This window comes from Acomys minous, assembly GCF_964271855.1.
Source record: "Acomys minous genome assembly, chromosome: 16".
Lineage (NCBI taxonomy): Eukaryota > Metazoa > Chordata > Mammalia > Rodentia > Muridae > Acomys > Acomys minous.
In genome coordinates this window covers 87,897,018-87,918,568 of record NC_140498.1, presented here as the reverse complement: position 1 = coordinate 87,918,568, position 21,551 = coordinate 87,897,018, and the positions used below count along the sequence as shown (strand labels likewise).

The window sequence follows — 21,551 nt, the reverse complement described above, 5'->3', positions numbered from 1 at the left end:
ATGATTGGGAAACTGAAACCCAGGCAGGTAGAGTCACTTGTCCCAAGACGCACAAGCCAGCACCTCTCACAAGTGAGACCACACTCCCATGTGCGTGGCTCACTGATGGCGGGGCAGATGGTCCTAGGAGGAAGCTAAGAGAATCTCTGCTCTGTCCGACCCTTCTTGGATCACAGAGTCCCTCCAAGCCTGGAGGCTACACACCTGAACACAGCAGGTACAAGAAACACCATTTCACACACTTCCGCTGCCCTGACAGTACAGCCCACTTCCGGGTTACTCAGGCAGGCAGGATTCACCCTCCCCCCACCCCCCACCCCCACCCCTAGGCAAAGCTCAGGGTTGAGTGCTGCGCTTACGCATGCGCTCACAAACATCCACCCGAACAGGAAAGCATGATTAGATGGGTCTGTGTGTCAGAACAAATCATTTAAGCTTAACAACTTCTGTCCTGCTCTGAAAGAACCGAGCAGGTAGGCGCTGGCTCGCCTAAAACCCTAACAGCAGTGCATTATGGGAAACCACAAATTCCCTGCCCTTACCTTCTCTGCCTTGGTATAGACCAAATGCAGTGGAGAGGGGCATCTGTTGCCTTACACCCACCAGCAGTCCTGGTCCCTCCCAGAAGGAGCACTTACTTGGTCAGCATCAGCTCTCTCTATCAACAACCCCACCACACACACCCTAAAGCTCTATTTTCTGTTGAGGGCAATAATAAAATATTGGATTCACCTATTAACTTGCTGTCCTTAGGAAGCAGAAATAGCTGCCTAGCAGCAGCATGGTGAGTGGACCTTTAGAAGTGCAGCTTGCTGGGCATGCTCTGTTCTGCCCATTGGAGTGTCGCCATCCACCCTGCTGGGGGCTCAGAGGCCACCCTGGTGGCTGCATCCACTGCACCGTTGACTTTGGTTTCTGGTTGGGTTCCAACAAGAGGCTGGGAGGAGGGAGAGCGGGAGGAGGAAGAGGCTGGGGTGTCCCCCTGGGGTCTCCCTGCTGGGCACCGTCGCTTGGCAATAGAAAGGATCTTAGAGACGAGGAGGTTCTAAACCCACGCGGGCCTCCCCTGTGACACCATCTCCTACAGCATGCCCTTCACCAAGCCTTGGCCCGATGATGGCAGGCAGTAAGGGGGCAATAGAGACAGCAGTGGCTCAGAGAAGTAATGAGTTCCCCAGTCATGGGAGAGGCAACCAAGCACAAGATGCAAAGCTTGTTGTCGGGTGGTGACCAGGGTGGAGTGCTTTTCTGAGATATCCCTTCATGGATGTGTGTGGCTATGCCTCCGTGTATGCGCGTGGAAAGGATGGCTGGGGATTGCAGACATGAAGCTCCAGGCTCCATCCCCAGAATCACATAAACCAAGTATAGGGATGCACAGCTGTCATCCCAGCCCTGGGGGTGTGGAAGCAGGAGGATTAGAAAGTCAAGGTCAAGGTCACTCTGAGCTACTATATCTGGTTCAGAGCCATCTTGAGACCCATATTGACCCATCTTGAGTATATGACAACACATCAGTAGAGGCCACGAGTCTCTGAGCAGGGCAGCAGGTTGACTGTCCAGCTGAGGGGCCCCAGTCATTCAGTCAACATGTCTTCTGCATCTGTTGCTCTCCTCACAGTGACTCTGGCCTTTACAGATAACGCTCTAGGCAATGAGGAGTTGGTAAGTGTGACCAGCAGAAGCGCACACGTGCTCATCTACTGAAACCTCCCCCCCCCCACAGCATGTCAGAAATCCAGTCTGCCCTACGCCCTCCCAGGAGGCCACATGGAGAACTAAGGCCCAGCCAAGAATTCTAGCTAACCTCAGGCACAGGAGACCATCTTGTGCTACACAGCTATGGATCTTTGATGTCGGACACTACGGTCCCTTAAAGTGACCGTCCAGGACCAGACACACCAACCAATTGGCTTCAGAAGAACGAGACAATATGAAAGGTTCTCAGGCATCACCATTGTGTCGGTTGCTTGTTGCTGTGACTGAGCATTTGTTACTTGAGGAGGAAGGCCTTTACTTTGGCTTACAGTCTGATGGGATACAGTCTACTGTGGTGGGGAGGGCATGGTGGCAGGAGCAGAGGCGACTGGTCATGTCGTGTCTGCAGTCAGGAAGGGGAGAGTGGACAGGAAGTGGGGTTGGGATATACCACCTCAATGCTGGTTTCCTATGGCCTAATTCCAACAAGGCTCCACCTCCCGAAAGGCTCTGTAAGCTTTTTAAATAGCATAACGAGCAGCAGACCAAGTGCTCAAGTGCACAAGGCTATGGGGAGCATTTTACAATAAAAAACAATGGCTACTAACTTTCATGGTAGTTGTTATGCAGCGTAGCTGACTGCTACAAGCAGTGCACCATGTCTTCTGTCTGCCCATGTACACCTCTTAGGCCTGCTTCTCTGCTCTCATCCCTAGGAGTTGACCTGTATGCGTGACCTCACATGATTCTGTGCCCTCTGGCTTTTATTGGGTTCAGTCAATGACAGCCATGGGGCAAGAATGGGTGAGTTGCCAGGAGCCATCCTAATGGCCATAGCTTGAGTCCTGTGTCCTCTCTTGCTGCCTGGTTCTAGCCATGGAACTTCTGTCGAGGGACTAATTATCATTCCTGGGTGCGTCACACTTCTGCATGGTTTCTCCTAACGTCATTTATACTTTGGTTCCTTTGCAAAACCCACCTCAAATCACCCAATTGGAGTTATCTGTATTCTGCTGGGACCCTGACTCATGTGACCAGTATCAGTAGCGTGTGCTTTCCATGAAAATAGAAAACAAACATAAGTCGGGTGTGGCACTGCACGCCTTTGGGTCCCAGCATTCTTGTTAGTTCAAGGCCAGCCTGGTCTACATAATGAGTTCTGGCCATCCAGGACTACATAGAGACACCTTGTGTCAAAAACACAACAAGACAAAACAAACACAACAAACCGAGGCAGCATCCAGTGTCTGGGTTTAAGGAAGAGGGCAGTGAAAAGGGAGGGAGGGCAAGGAAGCGGATATGAAGGGGGAGAGGGAGGGGGAGGGGGAAATGGATTCCAACCAACCTCTAATGTGATGGCTTGGCTTCTCCCCCTGCAGCCACCAGGGTGGCATGGGGTGGTGCAAAAGTCTTTAGAGTTTTTTTTCCCTCCTGAAACTCTCTTAGACCTCTGCTTAACCCCTCAGCTCCCAGCTTGGCTCTAACCTGTCACACAATGTCCTCTTCCCTCTTGGTTTTCTTCTAGCTTTTTGTCAGAACCTCAGGACGCAGCCTCCATCCTCCACAAGCTGGTAGTCTCAGGTAGATGCAGACAGTGGACATCTGCTCGTCTTTCTCCTGCTACTAACTTCAGCTTCTAAGGAAAAATCCGGGGGGGGGGGCGGCGGGGAGGAGCAGGGGGGAAGCACTGCTAGGTCTGACTTCACGCTAAGCCCCAAGGGTGGTCACATGACCCCGGGAGGGCCAATCACCATAGTCCTTTCTTCAAACTATGTGTCATTGATTCAAAACTCAATGAATTCTACAACTGAAGCCTTTCCTAGACTCCTAGGAGGAAGGAAAAAGTGAGAAACGCAGGTAAGTCCATCCCAATGCTGCTGCTGAGCCTCAAGGACCCACACACCTCTGCACTATGGGACTGTGAATCAACTCAGCCAGCAGTCCTTTTATACTACCTAAACAAATCTGCATTCAGCTAGCCATTTGTGAGGTCCTGGTTCACACACACACACACACACACACACACACACACACACACACACACACACAGAGAGAGAGAGAGAGAGAGAGAGAGAGAGAGAGAGAGAGAGAGAGAGAGAGAGTCATCCAATCCACACATTCCCACCTGACCTCACATGAGTCTGTACCCTGCCTTCTGGTCGTCCCTCCCCCAACTCTGCAGGAAAGTCCCCTGTCGAAGACCCAATGAACAGCACAGTTCTTGCATTTCTGTGCTTTTCACTGGCACTTCTGCTGTTTGCAAATTGGCTCCTGCGTGAACCGAGACTGTGATGTGCCTTACAAAAAAAATAAGGTGTTAGATAAACCATGTCCAGGCGCAGGGTGCAGTGCTACGAATTCAACAGATTGGTCAAGTATATTAAGGGAAACACAAAATCACGAGGGCCTGGAAAGATGGCTCAGCAGTTAACGGTACTGGCTGCTCTTGCGGAGGACCTGGGTTCAGATCACAGCACCCACATGGTGACCCACAACCATTTATACCAGGTCCAGAGGATCTGAATTCCCTCCTCTGGCCTCTTCAGGCATGCAGGAAAACACTCATAGACATAAAACAAAAATCAGTACATCTTTTAAAATAAATAACGCATTATATACATAATAAAATGTCTATGATGTAATTTATAAACAATGATGTATTTATAAGTGGTATTTAATGACATACTATTTAAATGTTTATGAAATACAACTATATGTGATCAAACTTGGGCTTTTAGGTGCAGGTTCATCTCACAGGCTGATTTGTAACATATTAAACATAGCAAGAATGATCAGCGAGTGCTCTTCACCCTCAGGGAGGGACACAAGTAGGGCAGGTCTGTTTTATGTCTTATTTCTGGCTATGACAGAGGCAATGGGTTGGTGAGAAGATTGTCAAGCCAGAGAGTAAAGGAGGATTCCTGTCCCTGGCCGCCATCTTCCTACAGCAGCACCTCAACCTTCCTAATGCTGTGACACTTTAATACAGTTCCTCATGTTGTGGTGTCCTCCAACCATAAAATCCTTTCATTGCTACTTCACCACCATAGTTTTTGCTCCTGTTATGAATTATAACATAAATATCTGATATGCAGGCTATCTTATATGTGGCCCCCATAGGGATGGCAGCCCACAGGTTGAAAACAACTGTCCTACAGAAACCTGAAGATGAAGGTTCTTGCCTCATCCCAATGGAGGCAGGAGAAGGGAAGTTCACGGAAGTCACTCTGTCAGCTTGGAGATCCACCAGGGACTCAGGACTTACAAAAGTCATCTAGCACACAGCCACCCTGGGGCCTGGCCAAGATAATGCCTGAGCTGGCCTGTAGATGGGCCCATACGTGCATTTCCAGTTTCCAGTATCCGCAGATATACTCAGGAGCAAACAGCTTGCCGGGAGCTGAAGGTGTGTCAGGGGGAGCTGCAAGAGGTCCCCCAGCCCCGCCAAGCCACGCGGCTGGCTCAGTTTCTAGGACAAAATGGGTGGGAAAACGTGGAAGCCCCTGTATTTCAGGACTGAGGACAGTGAAGATCCAATCCCTTCAGTGCTAACTTTATCTCTTCCTCAATAAAGTGGACCTTGGGAGTCACTTAAGCTCGCAAGGCTAATTTTGAGCTCTGCTCTGCGCTCGTGTGGGTGCACTGCCACAAGAAACAAGACAGGAAAATGAGAGTGGGCCCCAGCAAGTCTTCCTTCCTCACACGATACTTGCACATCTGGAGGAATACACCAAAAGGAGCACTTGCGACACAGAACATGGAGGGAAGAGAGGGAGCCGAGGATGGGCGCGCCTCCCAGGTCACCCTTCCTGGGCCTCTTGGGACATCCATAGCAGCTCTCCTCAGTTATTACATTTCCCAGGAAGCCCAGAGAGTACAGACCAGGTACTAGTTTGGCAGGAAGTATCCGCCACTAGATGCTGCATGGGACCAGTCCCAGTTCAGGTCTCTTCCTAGCCTGGGACCTTGGACAGCCCCCTCAAGCCCTTATGCCTCACTTTCCTTGTCTGAAAGCATGGGGGGGGGGGAGAGGGTTGTAACTGAACAGTTTCCCTGAGCTAAAGTTGGAATGAGATGGAAGGAGAGGAGCAGAGGACCTAGCAACCGCCGTGCCAGCCCATCAGAACCACTCACTCCCTGCCTTCTCGCTCCTGAGAAGAGCAGTTGCTCTAGCAATGGAGTCTAAAATTGCCAGGCCCAGCCTGGAAGGATGCGATTGGTACCCATCTCCTTCTTCGACTGTCACTATGTCATGGTAGCCTTTCCCCCTCCCAGGATGGTCATCAGCACATTCGGGTACTCAGAAGGCTCTTCTGAGAGCATCCTTGTGGTCCTGGCTCCCCAAAGGGGTATGAACAGGCACCTTAGGCAGGTGTCAAGAAATAACCCAAAAGCTACTGTTCCTCGAGAAAGCTTCTTCCGCTTTTCCGTTGCCATCTGGACACCGCAGATAGCTCACAATGATGTTTGTCATACTTGTCCTAATTACCAAACAAACATGAAAGTTTTGGGGTCCATTTTGTGGACTCCCCTAAAGCCACACAGGTGGCAAAGAGAGTGTCATATTCTAGCTGCACCCTAAAATCGCCTGGTGAACTTTAAACTATCAAGGCCACGCCCCCATAACATATAAGCCTGCCTATCACTGGGAGTATAACTCAGTTAACAGAGGGCTCGCCTAGCGTGCAATCATGTCTCGGCTCCACCCCCAGGACTGCATAGATGGGGCATAGTGGCACATGCCCAAAATCCCAGCACTGGGAAGTAAAAGTAGGCCTCAAGGTCATTCTCCATTACACATCAAGTTCGAGGCCAGTCTGAGCTACCGGCACCCCCAGCCCCTCCACAAACAATCCTGAATTGGAGAAGGACTCTAGAGGCGCTTAGCTTGTGCAGCCCAGGCTGAGAAGCAGACTCTGTGGAAATCCAGGGCTTGCTCATAGCTTTTTTTATTTTCCTTCTTTTGTGCCTCTCCTTTTAAACAGTAATCTACCACTTCCAGGATTATCTGTGGGCATCGGAGGCTGGCTGCATACTCTCACACGAGTCCTCAGCCTGCAATGCAGGTCTCTTTAAATGCGGGTTAGATCTGCCGCCCCTTCAGCTGCGGTGGACGGTGGACGGTGGAGCGGTGGAGCGGTGGAGTGGTGGAGCGAGTGTGGATATTGACAAAGGCTCAGTGTGGTTTATTAGCCTCTTGCAATCTAGCTGAGGAGCCAGTTTCATGAAACACTTTGATTTCTCCCCCGTCACTCCCTGCCCCGTGTCCTCACTTTCCCCTGCCCAGCCTCCAGTCCAGCAGAGGCTCAGCTGGGATTTTTATTTCTATTCTTTGCTTCTGTTCTGTGTAATGACCTGTCAAGTGAGTTTGAGCAGCCGGGAAATGGAGAAAGGTTTCCAATTAGAGCCAGAAGCTTTACACTGACAGTGTCAGTGTCCATTTAGCCAACAAATATTGGGCGCCTACTGCATGCTGAGCACTGCGGGGCACAGCCCATGAGGGACGGGGAGGGGAAAACCTCAGTCAAGTCGTCCCATCCTAGTCGGGTGGTGGTTAGAAACAGACAATGACACAGAGTGTGCACACGGTGCCAGGTTCTATGGGGAAAAGTAGAGCTAGAGAGGGAAGAGTCCTCAAGAGGAAGATGCTAGTTTTAATAAGGCGGCTAGAAGAGGACTTGCTGGGGAGGTGGTGGGAGGGATCAGAGGTAGGAAGGGTAACAGCTTCCCTTCAAGACACCCCACTTCCCCCCACCCCGTGCCCAGAGCGTACATCATCCTCATTAGCAAAAAATATAACTAAGGTTTGCCCAAGACCCACACCAAGCCAAAAACATACAATGGTGGCTGAATTCCCAGACAGGTCAATGAGGTCCATATTGTCACCCCATTTCCTGGAGGAGGAAACTGAGGTGAGCAGGGAGGTTTAGTAACTGATGAGGCAAGCACAAGGACCTGAGTTTGATGCCCTGAAACCCACATCAAAACATCAGGGGCCCTGATGACTCACTCTTTTCTTTTTGGTTTTTTTTTTTTTTTTTTTTTTTTTGAGACAGGGTTTCTCTGTGTAGCCTTGGCTATCCTGGACTCACTCTGTAGACCAGGCTAGCCTCGAACTTACAGCGATCCACCTACCTCTGCCTCCCAAGTGCTGGGATTAAAGGCCTGCGCCACCACCGCCCGGCCTGATGACTCTTGTAGTCCAGTGCCGAGGAAGGGCAGCAGACGCATCCCTGGGGCTCATTAACTAGCAATAAAGCCCAATCAGTGAGCTCCAAGCCAATGAGAGACCCAGTTTCAAAGGAGGTAGATGGTGTTTCTGAGGGTGATACCCAAGGTTGACCTCTGACCTCCACCTATATGAGCATATGCATACAGGTGTGACCACACATGTATGATGAACTCTCTCTCTCTGTCTCTGTCTCTCTGTCTCTGTCTCTCTGTCTCTGTCTCTCTGTCTCTGTCTCTCTGTCTCTGTCTCTCTCTGTCTCTGTCTCTCTCTCTCTCTCTCTCTCCAACCAGGCACAAGGCAGCTCTGTAGGCACTGGCTCTCCATCTGAGATAGGAGGCATGTGGACAGGAAGTAGAGCTCCACTCCCAGAATGCCCCACAGACCAACTGCAACCAGATCACTCAGGAAACTAATGCACAGCTTCCCAGCCCCTCTGGAAAGCTGAGGTCAGAGTTTCTAGGGAAGGGCCCTGAGGACCTGCCAGGACTCAGGAGAGGCTTTTTCGCACACTAATCTTAAAGCCATGAGGTCAGCGGCTGGGGTAAGCTTAGCTCCTGGACACTGGTTTCCTGAGACAAGTACAGCTCCCTCCCTTGTCTGTCACAGTTGCTGGACTTACTTTCAGAGAACACTTTTAAAAATAGCTTTTGTACAAGAAGTTGCAATCAGCTATGGCCACAGCTTCACTTTTAAAGCTACATCTTAGTACTGAGGGAAAAAAGAAATGACAGCGGCGGGGCAGAGGAAACCCCTTTGAGGGAAATGGAGTCGGCTGCATCTGTAAATCCCTCATTTGCTTCACCACCTCACCAGGACCAGCAGAAAAAAATCACAGGCTGATCCAAGCTTAAAAACCATCAACACATGATAACTTCCAGTGGGTTCTTGGATTAGGGGGAATCCAAGGACCTGCAAGTCTGTGATGGTTGCTAAGAAATAGCCATGATAGTGATAAAGGTGCTGCTGCTGCTGCTGCTGGTGGTGGTGTTAATGGTGATGATGGTGATGTGTGGGTGGTGGTGGGGATGATGCTGTGATAATGGTGATGATTCGGTGCTGGTGATGATAGTGGTGGTGTATGCCGATGATGAGATGGTGGTGGTGGTGATAGCTGTGGTGATGACAGTGACAGTGGTGACTTAAGTGTCTTGAGGGTTCTTCTCACAGGGACCTGTTTGTTTTCTATAGGAACTTCTGAGGCCCGCCCTTTATGGACAGGATCCGTATTCTACTGTGGGAGAAACTGAGGCACTGGGGCACTGTCCAGGTGAGAACAGCAAAAGCTGGGTGTTTTTTTGTTTTTTTTTTGTTTTTTTTGGAGGGGGATGGTTTTTTCAAGCCAGGGTTTCTCCGTGCAGCCCTGGCTTGTCCTGTAACTTGCTCTGTAGACCAGGTTGGACTCAACTCAAGAGATCCACCTGCCTCTGCTTACCTGGTGATGGAATTAAAGGTGTGTGCCACCACGGCTGGAAAAAGCTGGTTTTGACCAAAGCAGATAGGACCCTGGGCCATGGGGTGCTTTTGTTCAGCATCGTCCCAGAGCCTGCTGGTGGTGTGTGCAGGAGACAAGGCTGAGACAGTCTCTGGATTCTCTGAAGAGGGCAAGCTGCTGGGGGGGGGGGGGGCTTGTGCCCAGTGGCATGGAGTAACTGTGACATCTACCTGTAATACCTCTCCTGGGAGTCCTCAGAGCCCACCTGGGGCCTACTAGGAATGATCTTGAGGCCACCAAGTGCCTGCCCACTCTTTTGCAGCCTGCTGTGTGTGCCAGTGACTTGGTGTCCCTGCCATGCTTTGCGACTATTGAGTTTGGATGTTGCCAGTCTTGAAGACTGAGCCCTCCCTAGTCCCTCTCCAACGGTGAGCACAGCACAGCCACTGGTCATGCTGCCCTCTACTGGTCAATGGTCTAACTGCAATGTCATTTATGCTTTGCCTCCACCTGGGCCTGAAGGCGCTACAGACTAAGAATTGGACAGCTCCTTTATCTTCAGAAGCACACCATCCCGTGTGCTTCTGATTGTGCTGTGCCCAAAAGCAAGGAGGCCAACCAGTCAAGGGCTGAAACCTCCAGAACTGTGAGCTACAACCAACCTCTCTTCTTTTAAGTTGACTGTCTTGGGTATTTTATTACAGTAACGGGAAAGTAGCTAACACAGACTATCAACATTGGCTTTGTCTAACCTGACGAGTGTCACACAGCTTTATAAAATGAATCTTATCATCTTTGTCCTGGGTTGCAGAAGAAATTGAGGCTCGGAGAAACTCACTCCACTGAACGTCACACAGCCCTTGGGTAGCAGGGCTGGGATTCAAAGCCAGCTCCAGGCCCCTTCTACACACCCTGGGCCTGGCACCATAAGTGGGCACCCAGAGTTTGCTGAGCAAAATAACAAAGAGCAAGCCTGTGACCTCCGTGTCCTGAAGAAATTACAGTCAGTGAGTGTGAAAAAAAAAATCTCAGGAATATTATGGGCTTGCGGAGAATGGGAGCTGGGGCATAGCTATACACAGTGGTAGGGTACAATCCACGCATGTGCAAACACACACTTAAGCACACTAGGAACTGGGGGGGGGGCTCACCCTGGACCCCCACAATAGAGTAGAAGCAGAGGATGATAGGGGGAAGTGAAAAGCCACAGGCTGTCCAGCACAGCACTGGTTATAAGTTTGAGGGTGTGTTCGAAACGTCCATCTGCCATCGAAAGGGAGACCATTAACCGTAACAGCACAGAACAACGTTGCCTACAGAGGGAGGGGAGGGGAGAGGGAGGAGAGTGGCGTCCGAGGATAAAAAAGAATAATTGATGAAACACCTCTGGGAAAGAGGTTCACTGGGGAAGGATATTCACTCGGGTTGAAGGTGGGTCTCAGGAAATGAGGGTGCCTCCCCACCAAATGAAAAGCCTTCGGGCCTCAGCTGGCAGATGTGGCAGCTGTAAGCCTGGCACGTGAGAAGTAGAGGCTGGAGGTTCAGGAGTTCAAGGTCATCCTCAGCTATATAGTGAGTTTGAGGCTAGCCTGGGCTACACAGGATCCTGCCTCAAAAAAATAAATAAATAAATAAATAAAATAATAAAAACAAAGCAACAAAATCCTGTGAATTTACAAAGCACCAGCATGTTCCACACATAATTGAGAGGTGTGGACAAGGCCTGCTCCCCACATCATGGTCACCAAAAGTGAATCTCTACCCCTATTTCCACCCTTCCCTACTATTTATTTTTCCCAGACCCCTGAACAGATATTTGCCCAACATGGCATCCTCAACGGGTGGACACTGAGATGGCTATTCCTGGCTGTCAACTTGACTACATCTGGAGTTAACTAAAACCCAAATGACTGGGCACACCTGTGGGTTTTGGTTTTTGTTTGTTTGTTTGTTTGTTTTTGTTTTCCTTAAGTAGCTCATTAGAAGCGGAAAGACCCACTTCTAATCTGGATCTTTGAGGCAGGAAGATCCACCTTTAATCTGGGCCACACCTTCTGATGCCAGCCTATCTAAGGACATGAAAGAAAGCAACTTGTTCTCTTTGCCAGCTTGCTTTCACTGGCAAGTCCATTCCTTCATGTTGCCTTTAGAGCCATCTTCTTTAGGATTCTGGTATCTATTGAAGACCAGCTGAGACATCCAGCCTCGTGGACTGAACCACTGCTGGATTCTTGGGCCTTTAGTTGGTAGGTAGCCATGGTTGGACTAACTGGACTACAGCCTGTAAGTCATTCTTACACACACACACACACACACACACACACACACACACACACACACACACACCATACAGTTGGATAGAAGCAAACAGCAATTGTTCCCTCAGACAGGCAAGTTTGATGCAGGACCTGCTGGTCTGTCTCCTGGATATTTCCTGGTCTTGTTTTTGGCTTCATTTCCAGTTTCCTTGAGAACTGCTCTAGCTGGTTCTGGGAGCCATAGGCAGGCCCAGAGCGAACTGGAGGGGGGGGTCCCCACATCTACACCATGAGTGCTCACCTCCAGACTTTTGAGAAAACTTAACAAGACACGCCAGGCCTCATGAGGGCATCGGCCACCTGCAGGAGCCTCATTACCTCTGCTGAGCTGTCCTGCCCTGCATCAGGTGACTGATGGGCCACTCCCAGCCACTGCATCTTCTGTAATGAGGGGACCATGCCTTCACCCCATATAGCGGGCCCTTTCTGATAGTCCTGCTACATCCCCACTAGCCCCTGCACACAGCGAGGCCATTCTCTACCAGAGCCAAGGTCCCCAAGACCACAGCCACTGGACATCCACCAGAGACAGTCTCTATCCCTGGAATAGGCTCTGATCACCTATTGTCCACACATCTGAAAGATCTACCCACATCTGACTCCCCTGCCTCCACCTAGCCCAGCCCCACTGTGGATTTGCTCATGGTCCCCTGACTTCTACTTTACGTCTCACTGTCCATCACCACAGAGTGACCAGAACAGCAATCACTGCTAACATCACAAGTCGGGGGATGTGGGGGGGGGGGTCAAGACCCTACTGCTTAAAGTCCTGTCATCATTGCCACCCTCCCTCAGCAAAGTAGTCACCTACCTGTCATTCTTCAATGGGGCTGTGTACAGGGGCGGGGGGGGGGGCGGGACGGGGAAATCCTTATACCTCAGCAGCCCTCTATGAAGGCCCTTGCAGCCAACTCTGAACCCTCCCACCTGTCTCCTCCCCAACACTGATCTGGATCTATCTGGATCCTTCATAGGCATCTGTCCCTTGTCACTGTTTCATAGATGTGCTGCTAGGGCATTGGGGGAGGGGAGGTGTTACTGTCCTTCACCCACTGCTGGGGTCCCTAGTGCCTAGAATGGTCTTAACCCAGGGGACACCCCTACTTGAGGGTGTGGGAAGAGACAACTCTGTAAACGACACTGACCCTCTAAGTGTGGGCCCTGGGTCAGTGACCTCGGCGCCACGTGTGGACACGCCAGACAGGACTGTGAACCCCATGCTAGCCTCACAGATCCCCCAAACTGTTTGAGAGTCCTGTAGGGGAATCCCACACAGAGCGCCTGGTGTGGCATCTGCAGTAGTGCCCTTGTTTCCACCTGATGACAGGTGACCTGAAAACTGGAAAAGTGGATGAATGGCGAGATGGTGGAGGGAGTCGGCTCACACCCACCCCTGGATGGGCCACTGTGCTCTACCCACCTAGGTAGCAGAATGCCAGGGCCGGGGCGGACTTCAGAAGCCAGTGTGCACCCCCCCCAGTAGGAGGGTGCAGGCTGGTCTGGGTGCTGACTTGAGCATAGAAAGCCCCAGGCAAGCCAGGTTGGTTGAGCCCCAGGACCTCACGCATGGTCCCTTCGCGCCCCTTGTTGTGTGGCTAACAACAGAAGACATTGGAGACAGGCAATGGGGTCAGGGGAGGGAGCTAGGGAAAAGAGATAAGGAAGGGGACAGGAGAAAGATGAGAAGACTTAGAAAGTGGGGGGGGGGAATGAGCCTATGAAGAAAAGGGAGGAGAGAGTTTTAAAGGGAGAGAGAGGAGATGGGGGCGAAGGGCAGACAGGCAGGCAGAGGCAGACACCCAAACCATACCGCCGTGGTACAAGGAGGACAGACAGGTGGAAGTGGGAGGTAGGGGATGCTGGACATGACCACCAGGACCAGCCACCACCCAGGTGCTTTCTGCAGCCTGAATTGCCTTCTAGCCAGCTTCAGCCCATCTCCACTCCAAACAGCCCCCAAGCCCCCGCCACCTGCCATCAATAGCTGGCACAGAAAAGCCACTTATGTAAGGGTGCGTGCTGCCGAAAGCCGGCTTCATTCACAAGTCCCTGCCTGTCACTGTGGAGACGCAGTGAAGGGGAAAAAAAAGGAAAGAACGGGGCAGCTGGAAGCTCCAGGCGGGAGCTGAGGCGGAAGAGAGTCCCTCCTTCTGTCTCTCTTCACAAACCAGACATGGCTTGGTGCCACGAGAGGAGCCCTGTTGGTGGTTAACTGTGGGTGGGGAGGGGTGGGCACACCCCAGCTTCCTGGGGCCTGGTCTCCTGCTCTCTGGCTGGTTCACCGAGGTTCAGAGTCAGCCATGGCTCCAACGCAATGAGATTTCAGCCTGTATTATATCATTAAAGCGAATGACAGCAGGACAGAGTCTTCAAGGAAACCACAGTGACACTGCAGACAGCGGTTCGGTGCCATGTTAGAACCCAGGGTCCCCCACCCCCACCCCCAAGGTGAGCAGGAATGGAGATAAAAAACTAGAAAACAAATGGTGTGAGGGTGAGCCTGGTGTGAACACACAAGTGCCCACACTTGAGAGTTTGGGGATCAAGAAACACTTGATAACAAGTTACTAGGGGACTTTATGATTCACAGAGCAAACCAACCATCAATCCAGGATCCGCAGCCTCCCAGGTGTAGGAGAGGGAAGTTTAGCACCCACCAGCCTTTCCACCCTCCCACCCCTACCCAACTGGACAGAGCCAGCACCTTTGACTTTTCTCAGCGTCCCCCCCTCCCCAAATGCCCCGATTGATACAAACTCCTTTTCTGCTGCAAAACCCAAGCCAGCCTCACAGGCAGAAAGGCATAGGCCTTTGTACTATAGTGTAAATGACTGCATGTAGCCGTACAGACTCTCCACCTGCCCCAGAAACATCTGCCCCTTAGTCAACGCTTGAGGTCGAAGGGCTAAACTTCAGCAGAAAATAAGTCTCCATGCACTTATGCTTCAAGGAGTCAGGGGCAGAGACCCCCTTCTGCAGCCTCACCCCCCAAAAGTGTACCTTACTCAAGACCCCAAAGGAAATGAGACTTTGTCCCAGTGCTAAACCTGGTGCCAGGATACACCATCCATACTCAACCCATGAATCAGCAGCAGTGAGTTTCCCCCGCAAGAGAAGAGGGATTTGCCTGCAACTGCCCTGAGGTGAGAGCAAAATCCCCCAACCCCATCAACGACTCATCGCAATCGACAAATGCTAATGGAGCACCTACTGCATACATGCCTCTGACTAGAACACAGACTAAAGGCAACTCGCAGACTGACCCATGCATTAGACTAACATTTCACTGATCAACTTACCGATTCATTGTTTCACTCACTCACTCATTCATTTGTTCAGTGGGTGGTGAGCACCTGCTGTATTCACCCTGACCCCCGAAACACCTTAGCCCTTAAGGACCTCATCGTGTAGCATGTTAGGTCCCTGAGGAAGGAACGCCAGGGCAGGTAAAAGGACTCCTAGGGGGAAGAAAACTGAATGCCCATACCCTGAGCTTGTAAGACCGGATGACTCAGCAAAATCTCCGAGGGACCTGGAGCCACCGGAGATTTAGACCTTGTGGCTGGCAGATTTTCTCTAACCCTCCCCGGGCCCAGCCTGAAGGATGACCTGGGACTTGCTTGTTATGTCCCGAGTCTGGAGAAAGAAGGTTACTGTGTCCACTTTACAGATGGGGAAACTGAGGCCTCTGATTCCCCCACAGTAAGCCTGTCTACTCCCTCCTGGCTCTCACAGCTGTGTCCTGGGTGCAGGGGTTCTTCTAGGCTCCCCCTCACCCAGCCTTGCCTCAGTGTGAGCGGTGCTGCCAATACCACACACCTTCCCCCCACCCCAGACAGGGGGTCATTATTCCTCCCCAGCCTCGGAAATAAGCACCTAGCATGCATTAACTCTTAACTGTCCTTGATACCATCACCACCCCCATGAGGGGGTCTGGCAGATGAGGTAAGTGATGTCCTGGGACCTGCAACTGTACGTATAGAAAGTGTTAGCCTCAGGAAATCCCATCTCCAGGGTCTGTGGTCTAGCCTGGGGTCTTAACTACAATACAGTTTCACACCTGATAGAGAATGCTGAGGCTCAGAGAGGTTAAGGACCTGCCTGAAGTCACACAGCGCCAGCGCCTGCACACTGCAGTTCCTGGACTCCTCACAGGCAAGCCGGGTGACAGGAAGGACTGTATCTGCAGCGCCTGTCCCCTCCTCCTCCGAGCACATAAGCCTCTCCATCCTGGGTGGCAGCTGAATAATTCAGATGCTTCGGCTCCAGCCCACCACTACTGGGTCCCAGGGTTTATTTTTATCCAAGTTCAGCCACAGCTCTTAACAGAAATAAACCCCACTACCTCAACTCCAGCATGTCTGCCTGTAGGACCACCCTGCCCCCCAACCCAGGCCCTTGGAGGAAAAAGATAGGACCATATGTTGGCTGGGTGGGCGGGTGGGTGGAAGGACTGACAGAAAGCCACTGTCTGTGCACGATACAGAGAAACGAAAGGGTTAATAAAGACTCTGGTGTCCTATATAAGTTATGTCCTACAAACCACTCCCTGCCACCCCACCCCCCACAGCCACCCACCCCCAAAACATCAGACAGAGTGTCTGAGTTAACAGAGCATCAGGAGCTGCTGGGACCCACTCTCCTCCACCATGGTGGGATTGTAGAAGCCCCCTTATCCATCTCTGTCTCTGAGGCTCAGCTTCCCAACCCAGTAACAGGCTTGGAGAGCCAGGGGAACCCTTCAACCCTTCCACACCCAGGCTAGGGGTGACATGGAGGGGGAAGGATCTTGAGCTCTGTGAAGGTGGATTCCAAGAGGGCTAGGTCATGATTTGCTGTGTGGTTTTAGACAAGGTGCTTTCCCTCTCTGGGCCTCCTGAAAGTTGGTGTTAGAGACAACAATACTAACGCTCCCTAAAAGTGTGGCCACCGCCTGCTGCAGCAGCAGCAGCAGCAGCAGCTGCGGCCAGGATCTGAAGACCTGAGGACCTGGAAGGAGGCTTAGTCCCCCAGAGCAGCTGACTCATTGCAGATGGGGAAACTGAGGCCCAGAAAGGGGAAGAGAGCCCCAAGACTTAAGCACCCTGATCCAAGTCCAAGAATCTTTCCGGAAGGTTCTCTCTGTTTCTCTCACTGGTGCACCCCAATGCACCACTTCAGATGTGACAGGAAGGAGGCCAGCTCCTGGCTGTCAGCCACCCCAAGGGAGGTGATGAGGCAGAGAAACGGATGGCCGGGAAGCCCTTGTGTCTGGACACCCCAGGCCTGGCCTGGTCCGAGGGGCTGTCCTGTGCTGTGGGGCTGGAAACTACAAGTTGACTACAACAGTAGCTGTGACATCCCCTGAGGCCCTTGGGGCTCCCTTGACAATCTCCTAAGCCCCAGAGCCCAGTAGATAAAGGGTTTCACACTCAAGTGCAGCCACGAACCTCAACGGCCCCCCAATCCAATGTCCACCCACAGTCCATTCCGACCAAAAAAAAAAATGTGAAAGTGCAGTATTTGAAGTATCGCCCATGGGCAACCCTGCAATTTCATTCTAGCAAGATTTCTTCACTTTCTGTTTATATGTACAGCTTCCTAGGGAGGCAGATAGAGTCCTCAAGGTCACCCAGATTGGAAGCCAGGATTCAGAGGACCCTCTCCTTAGCACTAACCACCAGGCTACCTACCCTCTCTTCCTGTGTCCTGTCCACATAGGCTCATACCCTGAGCTCCTCAGCCCCTCTTGACTCTGGAGCTGGGTGACCCTCTTGACATTTCCAGCTTGCCAGTCCCTGGGGCTAACCTTGTCTTCTTCCTACCTCCCAAGTTCAACTTCCTGGAAGAAACTCCAGTAGATAGAGACGGCTCAAGTGGCCTCTGAGTGGATCATGGTGCTAAAAATAAGAACTTTCATTTCCCCCCAAGAAAGGTAGGAAGTAATTAAAGCAGAAAGCAGTGCAGATCCCTCCTCCCATAAATCACAGATTACTGGCAAAGGCATTTTAAAATTAAACATGAGCTTTGGGATTGAGTGCTGAGGGGCGTCTGCTTCCCGCTGGCTAACAGGTTGGGGTGGGGCTACTTCCATTGGGATGTCAGAGAAAAGAAACTGGTATCGGGTACAGCTTGCCCTGGAACTGAGGACCTGGGATTGGAATGTCATGCCCCACTTCTCAACGATGAGATGGGCTTGGTGACAAGAGACCCTCTGTCAAAGCCACACACATACCCCCATCCAGTCTCTTACAGGTGACACCACCTGTAAAAAATAGAGCACCCACAGTTCTGCAGGCAGCTGGCTACTGGACCATTCATGCCAAGAGAAAAGGTGGCGCTTCTATGGATCTGCACTCTCCCATCTCAGGACAGCTGAGTTTGCAGAACCCCACCACAATTCAATTACTAGGCCAGCCTTGGCAGAGAGCCCAGCCTGAGCCCCATCCTAAACAAATGCTGGCCCAGGGTGCCCTGGCAAGGGTTAACTTTCCAGGCTCAGATGACTGGCTCCCAACCAAGACTAAGGTGCCCACCCACCAAATCAGAACACCCAAAGCCCCCACCCTCCACCCCACCCCCCACCCCCTCGTCCTGTGCCTGACTGGCCGTGAAGGGTTAACTCCTTCGGGAGCTGCCAATCACTTTCTGAGGCTTCTGCAGCAAAGAGGGCAAGCTGGGCAGAAGCCACTCTTGCTCACGTTGCCTGAGCAGGCACACACTCGCCCCCTCCCTGGGCACTGAACTAAAATCTCATTTGCCTCTAGAGTGCCGCTCTACTGATACAAAGCCTGCAGAACGCAGGCACAGAACTATGGCCATTTCTCAATAGCCTTACCTTCCCCCCTACTACCTCTTCCTCCAGCCCGTGCACCCACATATCAGTTAGGGTCCTGAGATCTCCTAGTCCATTCGCATGACCAGGAAGAATGTCACTCACCAGGACAGTGGAGGGTTGCAGCAGAATGAGCGAGCCAAATTCTTGCCAACTCCCTGCCGTGGGGAGATGTTAAGTCCCAGGGACTTGGCTTGAAAGACCAGCGGATATGCCTGAAAGAAAATTGTGCATTTGACTCTCCCGGTCTTCCCAAAATGAACCAAGACACCAGCACACTCACATGCCCCTAAGCCATGCAAAACCAAGACGAAAAGAAATACCCCCGTCAGAGGCAAAAAACTAAGTACAGTTGGAGTCTGCAGATGGTGGGCAGTGATTCGCTCAGACTACTCCACATGGATGGAAGGTTTTGTAAGTCTCTCTCCCCCTCTCTGGGCAGCGTAGGCAACTCTGGGCTGCGGGCAGTAGACGAAATCAATTGCTTCCCGGGTGCCCCAATCCGGCTGTCACCACTACTGCAAAAAACCCTGTGTGATCCAGAGGGAGGGGCAGCCGCTTCCCGGCGCTGGGGAGCCTAGCCTGCCTCCCACCGCGATGCATTGTGCCGCGTTGCCTGCGGGGAGGAGAGGTGGGAGGCCAGGAGGGGAGGCTGGGCGCCCCAGAACGATCCGGATTGGCAGTCAGCACCACGGACAGCACCAGGACGCACGCTGAGGGGAAGGGCAGCCACCAGCCCCAGACAGAAGAAGGGAACTTATTGGATGGCTGGAGCCGGAGGAAAGGGAGGCCAGAGTGGAGGAATGGGAATGGTTCTATCAGACCGCATACGGGGCCACCTCACTGCACACTTATGCTAATATTGTCAAATGAGCTATAACTTCGCAGCCCCTCTCCCCTCAACGGCCCCTGGGCTTTGCTGGTGTCAGTGCGTCTTCCAGTAGCTTCCAAGATCATCCACATTGCTGGTGAAGTCTGCACCTCAGGAAGCAGGAAAAAATAAAGCTAGAAAGCAGGAGTGCCTGAAGGGGAGGGTGGTTTTGGTTAAACAACCACATCTGACAGGTTTCAGGGAGCCTGGGCCAGCCCCACGCAACCTTGGGAATGACACTTAATGTTTCCATGTCCCGTCTGCAAACCAGAGTGACAGATGACCACCTCATTTGCCTGAAGACAAGAAGAGCAAGGCTAAGGCAGCAATAAGAATGCCCACACTAGGGGCTGCTACGATTCCATGATCTATAACCCACCTTATGATTCAAATGTTTTGACGGAGATAAAGGAGTTGACAGCCAACCAGGGTGGCACGTGCCAGCCTGCAGCATGTGGTTTGAGTGGGATGAAGCTGAGAATTTTAGGGATTTCAGAGCAGACACGATCCTCTGCCAAAGACCCATCTCCCCAAAACAGACTAGTTTGCTGAGGTAAAGTCACTACCCATGGGAAATAAATCACGGAGCAGCAGGGGGTGAGGGTGGGGGGGAATACAATGGGCATGTGTTCCCATGGTACCAGCACCCCAGATCCCAAGGGTTATGCTCCTGCCAACTATGAGAAAGTGTTCATGCTAGAGAAAGAACTGGAAAGCTGAGAGCCACTTGGAATCTCCCCCAGCAGAGTGAAGGGAGGTCTTTCTTTCCATTGGAGACACAAGTGCAAAGTTCCCCATCAATGGCCCAGGGTGAGTCACTACATTTGTGACTAAATTCTCCCTTTGAGTCCTAGGATTCAGACTGTCGGGATCTGAGAGGAATTTTTGGAGCTTGGCTCTAGAGATGATCTTTACGGTGGTGTTGGCGATGATGGTGGTGATCTGGCTAAGGTGATGGCATGAAGATGATGATGATGCTGGAGATGGTTGTGGTAGTGGTGGTGATGTGATGGCAGTGGTAACTGTGGTGATAGCGTTGCGGTGTTGATAACGACTACAGTGTTGACTGTGATGGTCATGGTGATGTCAGCGATTAAGAACCTGATATGTAGGACAATAGGTGCAGTAAACTTCCAAGCCATACCCAGATCTAGCAATGGTCAGGACATTCTCCACAGTTGAGTGGAGAGTAGGGACAGTGGAGACTGACTTTGACATGAACTCTGGTGTCCCATATTTGACCACATCCCCTGGATGGGGAGGCCCAGTGGCACTCAGAGGAAGGATAGCAGGCTACCAAGAAGAGACTTGATACCCTATGAGCATATACAGGGGGAGGGGTGTCCCCCTCAGTCACAGTCATAGGAGAGGGGAGTAGGGGGGAAAGCGGGAAGGAGGGAGGAATGGGAGGGTACAAGGGATGGGATAACAATTGAGATGTAATACGAATAAATTCATTAAAAAACAGAACCTGCTATGTTTCAGACATCCTTCCAGGAGCTCTTCCTATGTCCTCTGGGGTTCGCTGTGCCCCCCTCCACCTGCTATCATTCTTGTTACATAAACAAGGAAGGAAAGACCCAAGGAATTCAATCCCTTGCTCAAGGCTACACAGTGAGTGACAAGTCACAGGACTCACACCCAGCGTTATGATTCCAGAGCATGCCCACTAGGATGTCTGTCCTGCAGGACCACTCAATAGCATCTTTCAGTCTAGGGGGCAAGACCTCACTGAATATTTTCTTAGATGAGACCATGGCACAGATTCATTCCTGTCACTTGACAGATGGAGATGCTCGGTACCCAGAGGGTACGGGGGCGGGTCTTTCTAGTCAAAGTCCTGGGGAGCAGAATGGAGGACAGAACTGAGGGCATTTGGATGCCAGAGCCTGGGTCCACAAACCTACCCAAGCCCACACACAGTGAGCCTTCAACAGGCATTTGAACAAATGCTCAAGAAACTCACAGAGTGACAAAAGTCACATTGAGTGCTGATGATGCATCTCCCTGGATCCTGGGGAGTTCCTACCCCACTATGGCTTCCTTGGCCATGAGGATCATGCGAAGACCTGGAAGAAACAGAACCACCAAATGCCACGACACCTACTGTGTACCCAGCCCAGCCACAGCTGCTGTCTTGTGTCTTCATAATGGCATGGGGTAGGTTAAGCTGTCCAGTTTCAGAT

At 51.6% G+C, this 21,551-nt stretch overlaps 1 protein-coding gene across 1 annotated transcript in view; it reads right to left on the bottom strand.

The window, feature by feature from the left end:
* The window catches only part of RPH3A (rabphilin 3A), a 72,649-nt gene extending 53,432 nt beyond the window's left edge, over positions 1–19,217 (bottom strand). The window contains 2 exon segments of the mRNA XM_084762166.1: positions 18,600–18,709; positions 18,818–19,217. The gene's annotated coding sequence lies outside the window, so the exon portion shown is untranslated.
* Between the last annotated feature and the right edge of the window lie 2,334 nt (positions 19,218–21,551).